The 17,684-nt window shown below is 43.2% G+C and overlaps 1 protein-coding gene across 10 annotated transcripts in view; it reads right to left on the bottom strand.

The window, feature by feature from the left end:
- Positions 1 to 17,684, bottom strand: part of RREB1 (ras responsive element binding protein 1) — a 165,112-nt gene that overhangs the window by 66,503 nt on the left and 80,925 nt on the right. For 9 of the 10 annotated variants that reach the window (XM_016161005.2, XM_016161007.2, XM_016161010.2 and 6 more), the window contains one exon: positions 843 to 960. The gene's annotated coding sequence lies outside the window, so the exon portion shown is untranslated. Of the gene's footprint in view, positions 1 to 842; positions 961 to 1,902; positions 3,227 to 17,684 lie in introns of those variants that run through there. The other variant, XM_016161006.2, reaches the window with a different exon arrangement.

Genomic DNA, 17,684 nt, shown 5'->3' on the forward strand with positions numbered 1-17,684 from the left:
GTTAAAGTAAACAATCTGAGAACTAAATGTAAAATTTTAAGTTACAAAAAATACATATTTTAATTCTCATCTATACACTAACCAGAAGCCAGTGGCCAGTGTTAATTCTACCTACTGTATGTCTGGCCCCGGACTCTATTGAAGTAATAACCCAAACTAACCTAAAACTGTTGAAACTCCATTCTTAGGGAATGAAAGATAAATTTAACAGTTTAAAGTCCATTTACAAAGCACATTTTTCTTTATGGTTATTTATAGTCTTAATATTTTCATTCTCTCCTTTGCCCCACTTTTTCTCCCTGATAGCACATCAGCATCCCTCCTTCCCCCAACGCAAATAAATAAATAAATAAATAAATAAATAAATAATAATAATAAAAGTAAAAATCACTGGCCCCATTCTAATACAATCTCCTCCAACTGGAATCAGAGAGGACTGGGAACCAAGATGAAATTCCCAAATCACAGATATGAAAAGAAATCATCATCTTCATTGACACTCCCAAGGGGATGGGTCTGGTGTTCCAGTTTTTAACACAAACAGTCTGGATTGGGGGTGGAGAGAGAGAAGCAGGGAATGGAGGTGTCTGCAGTGCTGCTTCTTGTGAGGTAAACACTAGGCACCCTTTCTGAGATTTCTCATCCCATACCCAGGCCCAGTAGGTCAGGAAGAACTAGCAATTCAGTTACAATTTCCCTGTGGTTTTTCGCCAAAGCCTCGGGAGGATCTGGAGAAGAGGGAGGGCAACTCAAAGGGAACATGGGGAGGGAGAGGGAGAGAAAGGAAGACTCAACATTCAAAGTTATTGTGACTCAAGGAAAGCCAATAAAGTTTTACTGACCTGTTTTCTTTGTCTTATCAAGCTGGCTCTTCTTACTAAGGGGCTAGTGCTGGCTGGGCCCAAACGTAAGCAGAGTCACACCTTAAAGCAACCACCTCTGGAGCAGAGTCGAAGCAACCTACAAAAACAGGAAAAGGTGACATTATGAGGGAGTGAGCAACAAAAACGATCCCATCCTGTATCTATTTCTCTACTCAATAGCACCGTGAGTCACAAATTAAGGACAAGAAAACATTTCCCACCCCCTGCCTGCACTTTATAAGCAAGTTTCCAGCTCCTAGGTTGATTTCACCCATTCATCTATCAGCATCCAAGCAAGAAAAGCTGGAGGTGAGTGTGCCCCAGACAGAGAGGAACTCCCAGAGTATGCCCCAACAATGTCACAGGCAACACCACCCGAGAATAGTTTGGACCACTGGCTCCAGGTGGAGCTTCGAGCATCTTAAGCATATTAATGCTGATGGACAGCCAGTTTAAAGAGTAGAGAAGGGCGAGACATCACTAAGGGCTATCAGAAATAGATGAAAAAAAAAAAAAAAAAAGCTGATGAAAGTAAAAAACAAGGAATTAAACGGTCCTGCAATATAAAGGAGAAATTATTTTATCTTTTCCTCTAAGTGATGGGGAATGTATCCATAATAATTCAAATAAGACCAAACGCATATTTTTGTTTTCTGTAGAGAAGATGCAGAAAACTACTCAAATTACAAGCATCCTTCAAGAGACTGAGAATCTCTGCTCTGAGTACAAAGGCCTCAAATGCCTGACCTAGGAGAAAGCTGTCTGGCCCTCTACAAAGTGAGGGGAAACTGGAATGCAGCATTTCCCAGAGCTACGGTGTTCAGCCACACTCTCTAGGTCTCTGTAAACAACATCCCATAGCTAAACTGAAGAGGAGAAAACTGGGAGAAGTAAAAAAGTAAAATAAACAGCCACATGGACAAAACCTGTTGAGAAATATTTGCTTGGCATGTTTTCTCATTTTTATTCCCTTCTAGAGAGTTGGGGAAAGCTGCCCAATCAAGTAACACACCCAGTTATCATCTTGAATCTTACTCACTTTGTCCACGCGTAGTTACTGAGCACTGAGGTGGCAAACTCTTGCTAGACCGGTCTGTTGGAGGTGAGATAGCTCCACCAACCCTTTCAGTTAGAAGCAGCTCCTCACCACTTGACACCATGAAGTTTCTGTCTTTACACATCACTGCTTCAATTTGCCACTGTTTTTCTTTGGGCCTTTGTCTTTTGAAAAGTTCTTTGGATTTTGAACAAAGTATCAAGAAACAAGGAGTGACTCATAGAGAAAGCCCCTGAATGAGGCAGAGACCCTTGAAGCCTAGAGGAACCCTTACTACTACTCCAGTAATTCTCAACATTTCTTGGGGGAAGACCCTCCTTAAGATCCTATGAAAATTATGGACCCTCCCACAGAAAAACATACATAAGCTACATTCAACATTTTCTTTCAGGATCAAGAGTGTCTGAAACTCCTAGAACCCATCAGGGATAAGTAGGAGAAGAATATATAACCCACCTTCTTTTAAACTATGAATGTAATCAATGTTATTAAAATTCCCATAAGGTTTCAGAAATACAGGGAGAAAAAACACCTTTTAAATCATCTCTACATAAAAAAAAAATAGTAAGGTTTCTCTGTTATTCACTTCTTAATTAATAGTAATTTTATTAGGAAGAGTCTAGAAAGGAATAGCTGCATGGTTTATTTCTAGAAACCACTAAGACCTCAGTCAGAATAAGTGAACTGTAGTTCTATACATAATAAAAACATGCCAGAGACAAAATTTTTCCAGAATATTACTAAGACTCTCATTAAAATTTGACCCACACTGTCCCCTCATTTTTTTTTTTTTTAAAGATACTTTAAAAAGTCCAAGGAACCTCCTCAGCATACAAGGGGAACCAAGGGGAGGAGAGGGCCAATCTGAGAGACTTGACCCTGAAACTTCCATCATCTGATCTTGGATGTAAATGATTGGAATACTGAGAATGTCTTGCAATTAAGCTGAGTAACAAAAGTCACTACCCTTTTTGTTTTGGGTTCCATAGGGCAGAAGGGATTCACAGAACTCAGAGTGGAAAAGTACAGGCACTTCTTGGAAGAAAATTCAACATACTCCTTACCTCTATCAACAATGCCTTAGGGGAAAAAAAAAAGAAAAAAGACCTGTGAGGAGAGGCTGTGCCCTAGAAGATGATTCCAGTAGGGGAAATGTGACAGAACACAGGCTGAGGAGGGATGGGAGAAGGGGTGGGTCTCCTGGCTCCTGAGGGAGGATGCTGAGTTTCTGAATTTGCATTCCCACACAGGCTTTGCCCAGATCCAATGCAAGGAGGATGACTTGGAGAGGGCAGAGGTCCATCTGTGAGGCAGGTCCATCTGTGAGGCGGAAGAGAAGGCCAGCCCCTAGCTCAAGAAGAGATAAGGGACAATGCTATGTAAAGCCAGAAAGAAAAGATTAAGGAGCATGTCCCCAGGTCCAAGATAACAAAGAGATGAAAGATAAAAGAGAAGATGCTCTAGAAACAAAGCTTTTCAGCATTTTAAAAACCCTGCAGATTCTTAAAGTGAAATCTAAAATCTGTCCTAAAAAAGATGGTCTCCCAGAAAAGATGGTCTCAGATGCCTGAGATGACAGAAGAGGCCCCCTGGACAATATAATAGTGAGCTTTACAATCCCAAACCAGGATAGATGCAGTGCTGAGCCTGCACAGATGTCCTCAAATACTTGGGATGGCTGATCCACTGATTAGAACAGCCTAGTGAACAGCCTTGTTGGCCGGTTATGGCCAGCCCAGGACAGGCTAAAAGATTTTTAATTGGAGTTCAGATACTAAAATGCTGTGAGCTACTACGGAGTTTAACAACAGTAAGGACGACTCTGTAAAGATGGGCTGAGGCAGAAAGGAAATATTCTTCCCCAGTCTTGGCTAGCTGGGGACAGAACCAAACCAGACTAGATGTTGCACCATGGCACTGCCTGTTCTCCCCTGCCTGCCAAGCTCAGGGCAAAACTGTCTCCTCTAACCAGGACAGCCTCGCGTGTTCTCTGAAGGCTAAGACAGCTGTGATGACGCTCTGAGTTCCAGGAAGTTGATGTGTTTCTTGGCTTAGGGTTCAGTCTATGCCTTGGATAGGGCGGCAACCCATCCAAGTTACCCTCCCCCACTTGCTGACATGGGCTTTGGTCAAATGGAGCCTTAGAGTATCACACAGAGTATTTGAGCAGGCTCTGCACAATCAAGTACTATGAGATGCTCCAGCCAGTTCTGGATCTTCCCCCACTGGGTGAGGAGGGACCACTAAAAGGGGTGATGCACCTCTCAGCTGGCCTGCATTCAAGAGAACAAAGTGTGGCGGGACTGTGGCAACCCTGGGACCCAAGACCAGAAATGTAGGCCTCCCCTTGGGTTGTCTTCTGATCTCTGCTTCAAGACCACAGAATGGAAATGGTCAGACTTTTAAACTGCCATTCAAAGCCCCCCCCCACTCTGGCCTCAGTTTACCTTCTGACCTTCTCACCTAGTGCAGTCCCCAGGGTTATCTCTCTGTCTAGTTTCTTCACCCAGAACATTCCTCTCCCCACCCTATCCCTCAGGGGCCACTTCCCACGTGCAGCCTCCCTGATTCCCACTGACCCCAGGCTCTTTGTTCCAAAATTTAATTCTAGTAGTAGTAGGAGCTAACACTTTAAATAACATGTGCCACATGCTTTAATCTTTATAGCAAGCATTCCACGAGGGGTACAGATGACAAAACTAAGGTGTGGGGGTTAAATAATTTGCCCCCAAGATCATGGAGGTAGAGGGAAATGAATCCAGTTTCTAATCTGCTAAGTTTCTTTTGGACAACATTTGCAACTCCTGGCACATGGCTTCAGAGAACAGATGCGCTCCCCCAGTCACATTCTCTGACTTCTGACAATCATTTTGAGTCATTTCTGCCCTTCCAGACTGCATAGAGCCTGGCCTCCCATTTCCGCCTGTTTCTAGGCAGGAAAAAGGAGCTCTCTCCTCCTATCTTCACTTCTGCCTTTCTCTCTGTGGCAGGAGGCAGGACTGAACTTCCGTCTCAGACTAAAAAATTCATTGCACAGAGTAAGAGTTTGCAACCATTCATTGCCCTTGCTGCACAAAGGAAAGAAGGACTCCACATCCGGCACTGTTGTGTTCTAGAAGTACCTAGGCAAGGAGACGACCGGATGGGACCCCAGGCTCTGCCTGAAATCCCGACAGCACAGTCCTGTCCAAGTGGCTGGATCCAACTGATCCACCAATGTGAGCTCGGGCTCAGAAGTGACCTGCATGTGTTCTCGGTCACTTCTGCTTCCATGGAAACTAAATGCAGACCTGGAGCGAGGAGAAACTCTGATAGGGGAGCCCACACTTTCAGGTGCTGGGGTTCCAACAAGGTATGTGTAGGAAGAAGTGGGAGGCAAAAGATGAGAAACACAGATGGTGGGGACTGAGCAGGCAGAACTACACAGATCAAAAATTAAGCAAACTCCACATGAAAGAAATCTTTTGGTCTCATCTAGTGATTGAGCAGTTAGTTACCTGCCACTGACCCTCCAACAGAGCCACCCATCCGAAAGAATAGTCCCCATCCAGAGCTTTTTTAGAAATGTAGATTCTCAATATATGGAAGTCATTATGTGGTACACCTTAAACTTACACAGTGCTGTATGTTGTTATATCTCAATAAAATTAAATAAAAATGCAGATTCTCAGGCCACACCCCAGAACTGTGGCCTCAAAAACTCCTCTGGGGGGTGGGCTCTGCAGTCCGTGTATTAGCTCCCCCAGGGACTGTGATCCAGCTTGAGAACCAGCACTGGCTTTTTGAAGAATTCTAAAAGAAGTCACCGTGACACAAAACCAAGGATTTCTCCGAAAAACCTTCCTTCTGTGGTGATTTGGAAGGGACCACTGGTTGATCACATCCCTAGAGCAAAAATCAAGGCGCTGGTTCTAATTTCGGCTTTATTTACTACAATAAAATAATAAATAAGTAAGGGGGGATTCATCTATGCTTCCTCAGGAATGGGATGTATCGGATGGATGTGAGCATCAAACAGGGCAGCCCAGCCTACAGTGCACGAGAAACAAAACCCTTCAGCCAGGGCCTCCCCGCAGCTCTAGATCCTCAAAGCCATTTGTCTCCAAAGGCAAGCCCTTTGGCGAGAATTTCCAGGGCTCCTGGACACCCCCAAATTCCTCCCCTTCTTTGCTGTTTCTGGGCACTAAGAATGTCACAAAGGGTGGGTGAAGAGGAAGAATTAGGGAGGATAACCCCAAGGGAAAGCAACTCTACCACCTATGGCTCCTCCCAAGGCCTCAGAACCACTTCACCATCTACTACAGTTTGTCTCTTAATAATGACAAATCAATGAAGGACGAAAATTCAACCAGAGATTATTCCTGCAGCCTAGAGCGACTGCCTCTTACCGACTGGGTAGGTTTCAGGCGCCCCAGTGAATATTAGTACTAACACAAGCTGCTGATGTGACTTTTCAAAAATTATGTTTACTGTCCTCAGGTAAAGGAACACTTTGATATTCAGCAAACTAAGGTGGGGGTGGGGGGGTGGGGGAAGGACCCGCTTACAGGAGAGTGACAGGTTCCATGCTAGAAGCAGTTTCTCTCTTAAAAACCACTTAAGACATTTTAATTGTTCTATTACATACAATTTCAGCAGGGAGGCAAGTATTGACTGGGAAGACAGGGTTCTTGTTTACCAAATTTATCTACCTAAATCAGATTAAATTTACTACTTAAAATATGAACTGCTGGAAAGATAGATTTTCTGGTACATGCTAGATGAAACCATCCTATGATACTCCATTCTTCCTGCACCTCTCTGAAGGGCTCTTGGTTTCTTTAGAGGGAGGAAATGGGACAAAGTCTTGATTATAACCTTTTCTGTCAGTAAAAAAGACAGAAGAAGCTGGCTCCACTTCTTGCAGCTCTTCTCCTTGGAGCAGGTCTTACTGACAGGATCTAACTACTGCCAGACTCGCGAAGGCACCAAGTGGCTGCCACGTGGCAGCCATTTGTTATCCAGGGCCCTGCTCTTCTGAAAGGGGGCCCTGTCCCTCTCCCCAGGTGAGCCAGTCTTTTCCCAAACATTACATTCTGCAGGGGCACCAGGACCAGCACCTTCCTGTCCAACTTAGCAGAAGCCTGTATGGTTCTCTATTCTGCCTGAGGAAGCTGATGAGAAAGGAGGTGGGTAGCAAAAGGGGCCTGAATAAGAGAGCACTCAAGCTGGGCAGAGGAGTACAGGGCCCAGTAGTTAGCTTCACCTACCTCCAGGGCAGGGAAGGGTCTTCCAGGATAAGACAGAATGAGTCAGGACCCCACCCCACCCTAAGAGATACTCTGCTGGCTTATCAGGAAAGGGTGGGGGAGAGGCCTCCAAATCACACATTGGCAGAGGAGTTTAAAAACAGAAAAGAAGGACATTGCTACAATAGAAAATAGGATTTGAGTTAGAGAATATCAGAAGACTAGTGTATATCTAATTACACGTCCCTTCCCCAATAACTAGGGGGCATTAACTATTTGTGACAAAAACTCAAGGCCAGAAAATGTGTTAGGCACTTTACATCTATTTTTCTTCCCCAGATCTTATAAGGTAATGATTATGTTATCTGCTGGGTATTTCATAGCTCCTAAGGGCCAAAGCCAAAATTCGTGTACTTTCTGCTGCACCACAAAACGGATCATTGAAAAATCATTCAGAAAAGGGAGATTAGCAAACTAGAGGATTAGGAAACCAAATCAGGGTAAAACAAGAAATGGCTGAAGGAACTAGAGATGCTCAGCCCATCAAAGAGAAAGAACCGGAACATAGCAAGGCTGAGTGCAAACACCTAGTGCATGGAACAGGGGTACACTCTTCCCATGTGTCCACCATGGCAGAAACAAGGTTTGAGTGGGAAGCACAAAGGAGCAGGTCTGGGACCATAATTCTTTATACCAAAACTTTGAAGGACTGATGTTGCCCATAAAAAGAATGAGGCCTCATAAGGTAATGAGATTGCTATCCCTAAGAGTATTCAAGCAGAGGGTACTGTCGTTAGTGGGAGACCAAATGTCCAGATTCTGTGCTTCTAAGAGGATGGTCCCTTTTTCATAATACTGTAAGATTCCGAAGCATGTACCAGGAGAATAAACCACATCAGTATAACTTAAAAAGCACATGATGTGGAGTCTTAAATCTTGGACTGGAAACTCTGCTTGCCACCAGTGGAGCAACTTTCAGCCTCTGGGCCGCAGTTCTCTCATCCAGAAAATAAAGCTAATGATACTTGCCTTCCATACCTTATGGTACAAAAATCAATCAAAGGAATATTTATTAAAACACTTTACAAATGGTACAGTATCAGCCAGGACGAGCTCCTGATGTTTTGCTCTTTACCTCTTAACATTACAATTCGTTTAGCCCCTGGGGGCCAGCTCTCCCCAATTCCTTAATTTCCCCATGAGCCTCCCCACTGGACTGCCAATCCTTTCAGGGCAGGGGCCAGTTTGATAACCTTAAAAATTTTCTGCTCCAGCCCATAAGTTTAACAAGGAAATATACATATAATTTAGTTTAGCACAAATGCAATCCCATTGACAATAAGTAGAGCACAGTCTGTGACAAGCAGGAAATAAAACCCCTCCCGATTCTATTCACCCACTGAGACAAATCCTAGTGAGTTTCACATTTACTTAATCAAGGAAGTTCACACTGCTAGCTCCCACAAGGACAAGGGTCACTCTTCCATATTCTCCCATACCAATTCCCTCCCAGCTGTAGAATGTGCTACAACACAGCTGACATCCAGCAACTTGCCCCAGACTCTCAGGCAATTGGGACCATAGTAAGTGGCTATTTGGACACTACTCTCAAGTGGATCTCAGTGCCTTCAGTCACATTTACAGCTTAGGGGAGGAAGCTGGGGTAAAGTTCAGTAGCAGTTTGCTGAGAGTTTTAGGCAATATCCTGCAACTCTTTCACAGGCCCTGAGGTGGTGGGGCTGGCCTTTCTGACATGCTCCAGTATAGGGTCAGCAGCTGCAGAAACAGAATTCTCTACTTTTCCCTAAGGTGGAGCTGGATGCAAGCTAAGCTCACCCAGGGCAGGTGGTTAACCTAGGATCTGAGCTTTAAATTCCCAGAATTCAGGGTGGGTCAGCAGGACAGCCCTTATAAAAGCAAAACAACTTTGTGAAAGACAGTGTTGCTTGAAATGCTTCTACCCTAACAGCTCAGAGAAGGCAGTGGAAGGAGATCACATCTTTCCTCGCCCATACGAAAAGCGGTCAGCTGTGGTCAAAATTTCAGTGGGTAACCAGACATTACAAACCATCAGCTGAGAATGACTATGCTCAGTGAATTTACCAGGAGTTCGATGGCCTGTCCTCTAATGCCTTCTAATGGATGACCTTGTTCCCCTCTATTTTGCCTCTAAGAAAATTATTCACCCCTGTATCTATTAAGAAAAACAAATACTCCAAGATATAAAGTGGTTGATAAGTGTTTATCACAAGCCAACCAAATCAAAAACACTAGCAAGCCAATGGATTTTCTTAAAGTAAAACCTGATAGCTGCTCCAGGGCACTGGGAGGGAAGGCTGCTTGTGGGGCAGGTTTCTGTCCCCAACCCAGCACTAGGAGCAGACCAACAGAGGCACCAGGAAAGGAAGGCAACAGTGTGGGATTGGCACGGTCCTAGAGGAAGCCTGAAGCACTCAGGCCTCTTTGGCATTTCTCTCCTAACCTGCTGAGGAGAGGGTGATTAGTTCAGGACAACTGCACTCCCTGGGGTGTCTAATTGCACTATGCTAGACCAGCACAAAGGGCCAAGCCCCCTAGCCCAGCAGGGTCTGAAACAACCATAATGTGCCCAAAGCACATTTGTTCTTTTGTGTGTTGAATAAGCTCACACAGGGCACTGACCATGACCTGGCTCTTCAAGGTGGGTTCACATTTTACAAACCCCACCCTGAGAAAAAGATAACCTATTTGCAAGCTCCTAATGCCTCACCCCAAACAAAGTTACAAAGAAAAGAAAGGAGAATCTGAAAGAGGAGATCATCAGGAGGACAGGTCTCTTCCCTTACCCTCTCCTGTACCTGCGTGAGAGTTCAGCCAGGTTAACAGAGTGCTGGCTGGTGCTCCCACTGGCAAACCAGGTACATAGCCACAGTGCGGGGCTGCTCTGCTTATCTGCTTGACCCACAGCCTGACACTTCTACCCATGGATCAGACACTTTCACAGGTTAATCTCTGGAGCACAAAGATTTGGGAACCCAAGCCAATGCCCATTTACTTCAGCAGTATTTAATGAAAACACTCCCAGTCCAATGGACTGTTTTGGTTAAAAAAGGACTGGCCTCTACCAATATTTTCATGACAGGAAATTGTTTTAGTGCATTTGTGAAACCATGTCCTGCTTCTTTCTCAAAGAGTTCTTTAACATACTTACAATCATAAAGCTGAGGATCTCTTGCTCACCCCCTTCGTTTTACTTGAAGGCCTGTGATAAAGGCACCCTCCTGTTGTTCAAAAAGAACATCCCTGCTCTTTCCTTTTATCTTCCCTTAACAGTTTGCCATCCACTGATAGGAGGGGTCTTGCCTTCAACAGTCCACACTTTTATCTCCCGCTGACCATGCAGCAACATGAAGCCAAGGGCTGGATTTCCTGCAGCTTGCCTAGAGGGGCTGTTTGACTTGTTTAAAATATTACTGGCCTCTAGAACCTTGGAACAATGCCCAAGCAACACCTACCCAGCATCCATTTCAGCTCCAACTTTATAAATCTCCAAGTCCAATGTACCAGCACTCCCTGTGCCTCAGTGTGGGAGAGGCCTGGCCACTTCCAAGAAAGGGAACTCATTTCTGGGCTCACATACATATCTGTTTTCTGTCTGCAGCAAATGGTAAGAACTATCTTCATCGAAGTCCACATACCCCAGAAGGTAGTACCAGTAGCTCAAGTATAGCTCTCAATATTTTTACTACTATTATTAAAACAATTCAGTAGCATTAAATAACCCTTTAACTACTAGAACTTGGAACAGTACACCACACGTGCTTCCTTGCATAAGCAAATGGCTGGGAACACAATGAACCCCTCATCTGTAGAGTAATGAGGCCATGACCTTTGACATCCCTCCCAGGCCTGAGTCTGTGTATCTGAGTTAACTCTACTGGAAAGTCTGCATGTTTTGGGGTCCAGTGTCAAAATCACTTCCACCTGCCTAACACTGTGTGCATTCTGGTGAATATCCAGGACTGGGAATAGCAGCAAACTCCACTTCTTAATCAAGGCAGTCGTGGGACTGCGTGCCACTTTTAGGATGGGTTGGCCAGAGGGAGTACACACATCAGAGCAGAGGACCCTGACTCCCTGCCATCCAAGGCCAGGAGTTCCATTTTATTGGCATCACACCAACATCTCTGAGGTTAATGGGTTCAGGGGATAAGATCAGATGTTTAAAACGGTCCCCCAGTGTTCCTTTCTAGAGTATAAGGAATCTTTCCAAAGTCAATTAAAGAAAAGAAAAACGTCCTTGCCTAAATACCCCTTCACCTCTACAATTGCAGAGGTAAGAAGACTGGGTGGGAGAAAGAGTGATGACAGTATAGGCAAGGCGACAGAGAAAATGGTGGCAAATGAGTGGCAGAAGCCAGGTTACAGATTAAATCCACAACATCAACTTCTATGCCAACACTGCAAAACGAACCTGATATTTTTAGGATCTTTTTTTTATATAAGGCTAGATGACAGAGTAACAAAGAGTGCGCAGAGACCAGAGCAGCCATGCTGTCCTTCTGTAAAACCTAGCACACGTTGCATTCTGTGTGGCCCCTCTCCTATAGCCACAGGACATGGCTCTGTCATTGGCCCATCTGAGAATAGGAGCCAGCTAACCGGTTTGGCGGCAAGCACTCTTTAACATCCTCAATTTCCTCCCAGCCATGAAGTCAGGAACAACCTGTACAGACAAAGAAAGGAGAAAACTTGCGAAACAACGGCATCTACGTGCTCACTAAATATGCCTGAGGAAACTTTCAAAGCCCTTTAAGATGCGATGCTTCATTACAACTCTGGAAAGAAAACGCAGTCCACTACACCCAGGCATGCACACGTTAACACAAACCCAATTTCATGCTCTGCCAGCCCCAGAACTAAAGCGCAGAATTCAAACTATAACTAGAGAGAGTGGCCCTGGTTGCTTAACAGTTTTGGAATTGTAACGGGCACTTTTCCATAAATTCTATTAGAGGCCTGTGACATCCTGGCTTGTTCCCAACCTGGAAACAGAATTTTCCTAAGGAGGGGGGGGAAAAGGTCTAACAGATTATACAATTGCTACCTGGACACAGTGAAAATGCTACTTACAGGATTTAAGAAAAGAAACCTTAGTGTCTCTTTATTCCTTGTAGTTAACCCCTAATGCTGTGCTCTGGCCAAGGCTAGAATAATCCTTTCAAGGCCTCGCCCACAAAAAAACTAATTGCTGTGAAGACTTTTTTTTTTTTTTTTGTACCCTACTAGCTAAGATTCATTTAATTGGATGAGTTTGGAAGACAAATGCTGAAGTAATTCTGCTTCTGCCTATTTTACATAAAGATTTTGAAAGAACCATGCTATTCCTATTCTGTACAACCCAAATTTAAAGCCAAATATTATTTTCATTCATAACATTAGGCAAATGGTCCTTTCATTTTTTTTTTTTTTATCTTGTAGAAAGAGAAAACAAAGGGACACATTAATCCATCAAAGTTCGAGGCCTTAAAATTTTCAGAGCTTCTTCATACTATCTATGGCTCTGGCCAACAAACAAGTTTTATTTTAAAAATGGGTCTCTTTAGTTTCTTGCAGTTGGATTCCAAGGCTACTCCTGCTGCTTTCAGAATGTTCGAACCAAAGTCTAGGAGAGAGTACACGGAAAAATGTGCATTCTCTGCAAGGGGTTAAAATTAGTTGCTTAAGATGTTCTATACTATTTTTGTACCCTAGACATAGAGCAAGATTTGGTATCAATGTAAAGACCTGAAATAGGATGAAGATCGTTCTTGGGCATTAGTCTACTACTGTTCCAGCTGTTAGAACCACCAAAAGCGGAAAGGCAGAGCCCCTAGCCTCAAATGCTGATACTTAGGCTGGGGAGATAGAGTAGACATGACACGAAGAGATAAATTCCAATCTAGGGGAAAATGTTTTATGAGCCAAACACTCTGAGGGCTGCAGGGCTCCCCCGAGGTAAGCCATCAGGCATGATGGCAGTAGGTCAAAAGCGAACCTGAGCTGAAGGAGAGATCTGGCTTTCAGAAGATAGGGCATTCCAGTTAGAAGGAAATGCAGAGGGAAAAGCACAAAGATTCAAGAGGTACATCTGGATGGAGGGAGCACACTGTCATGAAAACATTCTCCTGTCTGTGTTTTTACACTTCTCAAGTGAAATTTAAAAAAAAGTTATTCAGATTCTCACAATGCTGAATTCATTTTATTTTTAAGGTTAAAATGCCCACTTTTCAAATGTGATGATAAAGATGGTAGATGGTAAGACTTTTTTAATGCCCTTATTTGGCAAAAGAAAAAAGTGGCAATCCTGGGTCTAACTGCAAAAGTTCTGCCTTAGGTTTCTGGTTCATGAAAACAAAGCCCTTGGGAGACCTGATTACATTACCACATCGTGCTGTGCTGAAAGGAGGAATAGGAGTGGGGGAAATGGCAAAGATGGGGTTGGCAAAATTAGGTGGAGGTCAGGGTTCCATAGCACAGGGATGGACTTTATTCGAGAGGGAGAGAGTGACCAAGAGGTGTGGAGGGGGTAAAGGGGAGAGAGAAGAGAAAAGGAAGGGGAGGGAGAGGAGAGGAAAGGAGAAAGGAGAGAGAAAGGAGAAGGAATAGAGAGGAAAGGAGGGGAAGGAAAGAAAGAGGAGAGGGTTGGAGAAGAGAGATAGAGGGAGGGAAAAGATACTGATTGGGCTTCTGGCATTAGGAACAGAGAGGGCAGGGCTGCAAGGCAGTTAACTGAGATGCAGAAAAAATTTCCTATACAGGAGAGAATAAAGAGAACACAGCAGGAAGAGACTGGTTGTCCAGTAGCAGGATTAAGAGAGGAGTTCTGTTTAAGAGAAAAACGAAGAACATCCATAGAAAGAAAAAGGTAGGAAAAAGGAAGAGGTCCTAGAGAAGGTAGAAAAAGAGGACCACGGCACTCCCAAGTACTAGGAAGATGAAACACCTGTGATCACAGAATCCATAGCATATATAGCCATATAAATATCAATAAGTATCACTGTCTCATCAGACTCTGCTAAAGAAAAGTGACCATCATAAGCAGCTGATATAGGGGAAAGTGCTTAAAAAGACTTAAGGTTACAAGTCTACACAAAACTTTACCTAAAACAAGAAAAAATCCATCCTTTTTCTCACTTTCACTAACCCTGTAGATACTGAGTTAAAATATTTTATTAAATTGATATGATCTGGAGCAATGCTGTCCAGATGAAAGCTCTATAAAGATGAAAATATTCTCTATATGGGCTCTCCCATGTGGTCATATCCACTAGCCAACATAAACAAGCATTTAGCACTTGCAATGAGACTAATCTGAGTAAAGAACTAAATTTTGAATTTTCATTTAAGTTTAATTTAAACTTAAATACCTACATGTGGCTAGCAGCTATCTGCCTATTGTACTGAATAGCACGGGTCTATACTATTTTTTCTTTCTCCAGTAATCTTAGGTTTCTAGATTGTAGTTCTTCTTCTGTTTGCTGCCTTATTTTGTTTGTTTGCTGCCTGGAGTTTTTAAGCCCTAAGGCAGAAATAAAGATGATCTAATATGGTTTTATCTGTAGGCAGGGGACAGGATCATAAGCTGATCCCAGAAGTAACTTACTTTACCATGATTCTTCATTCTTCTGGTGTTTATCAGCTTCAATGTATAAAGGGAAATAACCCATGAAATCAACAATAGAGGGACATCTCCTAAAGTAGACTGACTTCTCCTAGGTGAGTCATCACCACCCTGTCCCATCTACTCAAAACCTGCTCAGGCCTGGTCCCACCTCAAACGTGAAGGCCAATGTGTGAAAACGTAGGACAAAAAGTTTTTTAAATTACATCAAGTTTAAAAAGCAAGTTAGTACATTTAAGCAGTCTAGTATGATAATGGATTTAATGGATAAAATCTGGAAGATGCAACCTGAAGCGTCATTGAAATATGGTGATTTTCAAAAAAATAAAAGTATAATGTCACTGTAAACTTGATTTTTGTAATTTAAAATGCTTTTTTAAAATACACAAGAAAATAATCAAACTTGAATTCCTTCTTAAAATGTGAAACTATTCCCCTCCTTCCCTCCCCCAATTTATATCTAGTCATAGCCCAGTACCTGGCACACAGTAGGCAGTTGCTTAGTTAATTCTACAAATATGAGCCTATTATGGGCCACCTATGAGGGCTACAGATATGCTTAGGTTCCACAGACAGGTAAAAGATTCATACTGTACATAAAATTTATGTGATATTCATTTTTTTTGGAAAAGAGCCCATAATTTTTTTTTGGGGGGGGGGAGTCCATAAATTTGATCAGACTTTTACAAACCTTCCTTTTTTCTATGATGATGAGCTCAACCATGCAATTCATTTTAAATAGCATCTGACACATACGTGGCAGTAACAATAAGTTAGTGAAATCAATCCCCTAAACAATCTCCCACTGGCTGCCATAAACAGTTAAAATTTCAGAATGGAGCTCATCCTACAGAAAGGAAGGGGGCAGATTCCTGTGCTCACCTCTATGTCCTGCATTTCTATGGTTTTTGTTCCATCCCCTCCCCCAACCCCATTACTCAAAGAATAACAAACTGTTCTACTAACAAGAGCTAGTTTCTTGACTATTAAATTAAAACTTTCTAAATGCATATTGTCACCATCTCTAGGCCATCAAAGGCATGGAGGTTTCCCATAATCCACATATAGGTGTAAATGTGGTCCAAGCATTAGCAATTCCTGGGAATCTCAAAGGGGTCCCAGAATAGTGTGTGGTCTTGTGGAGGATGTTTGTTTTGCAATTAACAAAAAGGTAATGGAGATCTTAGTGAGCCTTTTAAATTGAAGCCAAAAATTAAAACTGAATCCTCTATGCATTGAACAGTTCCTACCTAAATTGCAGTGCATAAATAAAATAAATTGGCTATAAAAGGATTATATCAACTATAAAATTCAAAAGTCACAACCAAGGGAATGGGAAAAATGACTGTAATTAAGAGTGGTAGGCGGGGGGGGGGGGGTGCATCTCTGCCCTTTTCTCATGTATCCTGTGAAGGTAAAAACAAAAAAATCCTTCTGAAAAAAATAAACAAATGAGACCTGCAATCTCCCTTAAAATGATTTCTGGGGGAAAATATTCCACTTAAGGTCTTCGAATATTTCTTGATAAAAATGCACTTGTCATATATCTTAATTAGTTAACTATCCATCTACTACTAGACTTTGGGGGCAGGGTATTCCATGAGCTCACCACCTAGCTGAGAGTAAAAAAGAAAACATGAGAAAATAAAAGAATTAAGCGGTGTCTATGCAATACTAATTTTGAATCCAGAAAAAAACACTGGACTGTGTAAGTGAGGGGATATCAGATATGGGAGATAGGGTGGAAGGAGCTGATACCCAGTAAGGATCACAAGAAGCCAGGAGCCAGGTCCTAATTACAGAGGGTGCATGGGGCAAATTACTAGGAGCTGGGAAAGCTGGGGCAGTAGGGGGTGTCGGCTTGGTGCAGGTGTGAGCTGATGATGTCAGTTTTAAGAAAACCTGTTTGAACACGGTATGGGACTGCAGGGGAGAGAGACCTGACTAGAAATGAGAACAAAGAGAATGGAGAGGGAAAGGTAAACCAGAACACCTTTCAAAGAACTGTGGGACCTGGTGGCAGGCAAGATATACAATGGAAAGAGCAGAGAGAACTATAGATAAGTCGCTCATGCACCTGCTAGATTTCCTTGGCACTACCAATGGTGACTGTTAAGAGGTTGGGCCAAATTCTTTTCAGACACTTGGAAAGTGAAGAAAAGAAGAGTTAGCAGAGGGGAAGGTACTATTGTACTATTGGTACTATGGTACTATTGGTGAGAGATTGGGGCTAATGAGTACTTTGGGATAGACCCCTCCATATATAGGTGAGCCCTGAGCTAGATGAGCTGAGATTCAGAGACAAGAGGGACCAGGATGGAACATGACGAACACTGATTTTAAGCCAGTGAGCTAGGCATAAAGGCTGGTAGTTAATGAGATCCCCAGGAAGGAGGAGAGTGTGTGTGGTGTCCAAATAAATGTGAAAGCATTAGCAATGAAGGGGCATAATCTTTTTGAGTGTAAAAAGATGAGAGTAAAGAAAAGAACATTTGTCAGAGTGCTCAAGGGAGTGCATGGTTAGATGGTCTTAATCTTGAGCACACAGTAGGCACTCAAGTACTGCACTGATAAGTAATCTCAAGAAAACAGGCAGTGGGTCATATGCTGTGAGTAGGAGGAAGAGAAAAGGGGAACTGATGGCTTAAGGAGCAAGGGACTCCATGGAGCTAGCGGGAGGAGCACAGTGGCAGTAGGTGATAGTAAAGGCCTCCCTGTGGCCAGGGACCACAAGGAAACTGAACAGAGAAAGGCCGACTCTCAGTTAGCTCAGGTATTTATAATCACTTGGCCTGGAGGTGCTCTGCAACAAAAATGGTCTCAAGGGAGCAGAGAGGGGGCCCCCCAGAACACCCTCCTCCTCCTTAGGATAAGTCTGGCATCCCGTTTCCTAC

The sequence above is a fragment of the Rousettus aegyptiacus genome, unplaced genomic scaffold (assembly GCF_014176215.1).
Source record: "Rousettus aegyptiacus isolate mRouAeg1 unplaced genomic scaffold, mRouAeg1.p scaffold_m13_p_1, whole genome shotgun sequence".
Lineage (NCBI taxonomy): Eukaryota > Metazoa > Chordata > Mammalia > Chiroptera > Pteropodidae > Rousettus > Rousettus aegyptiacus.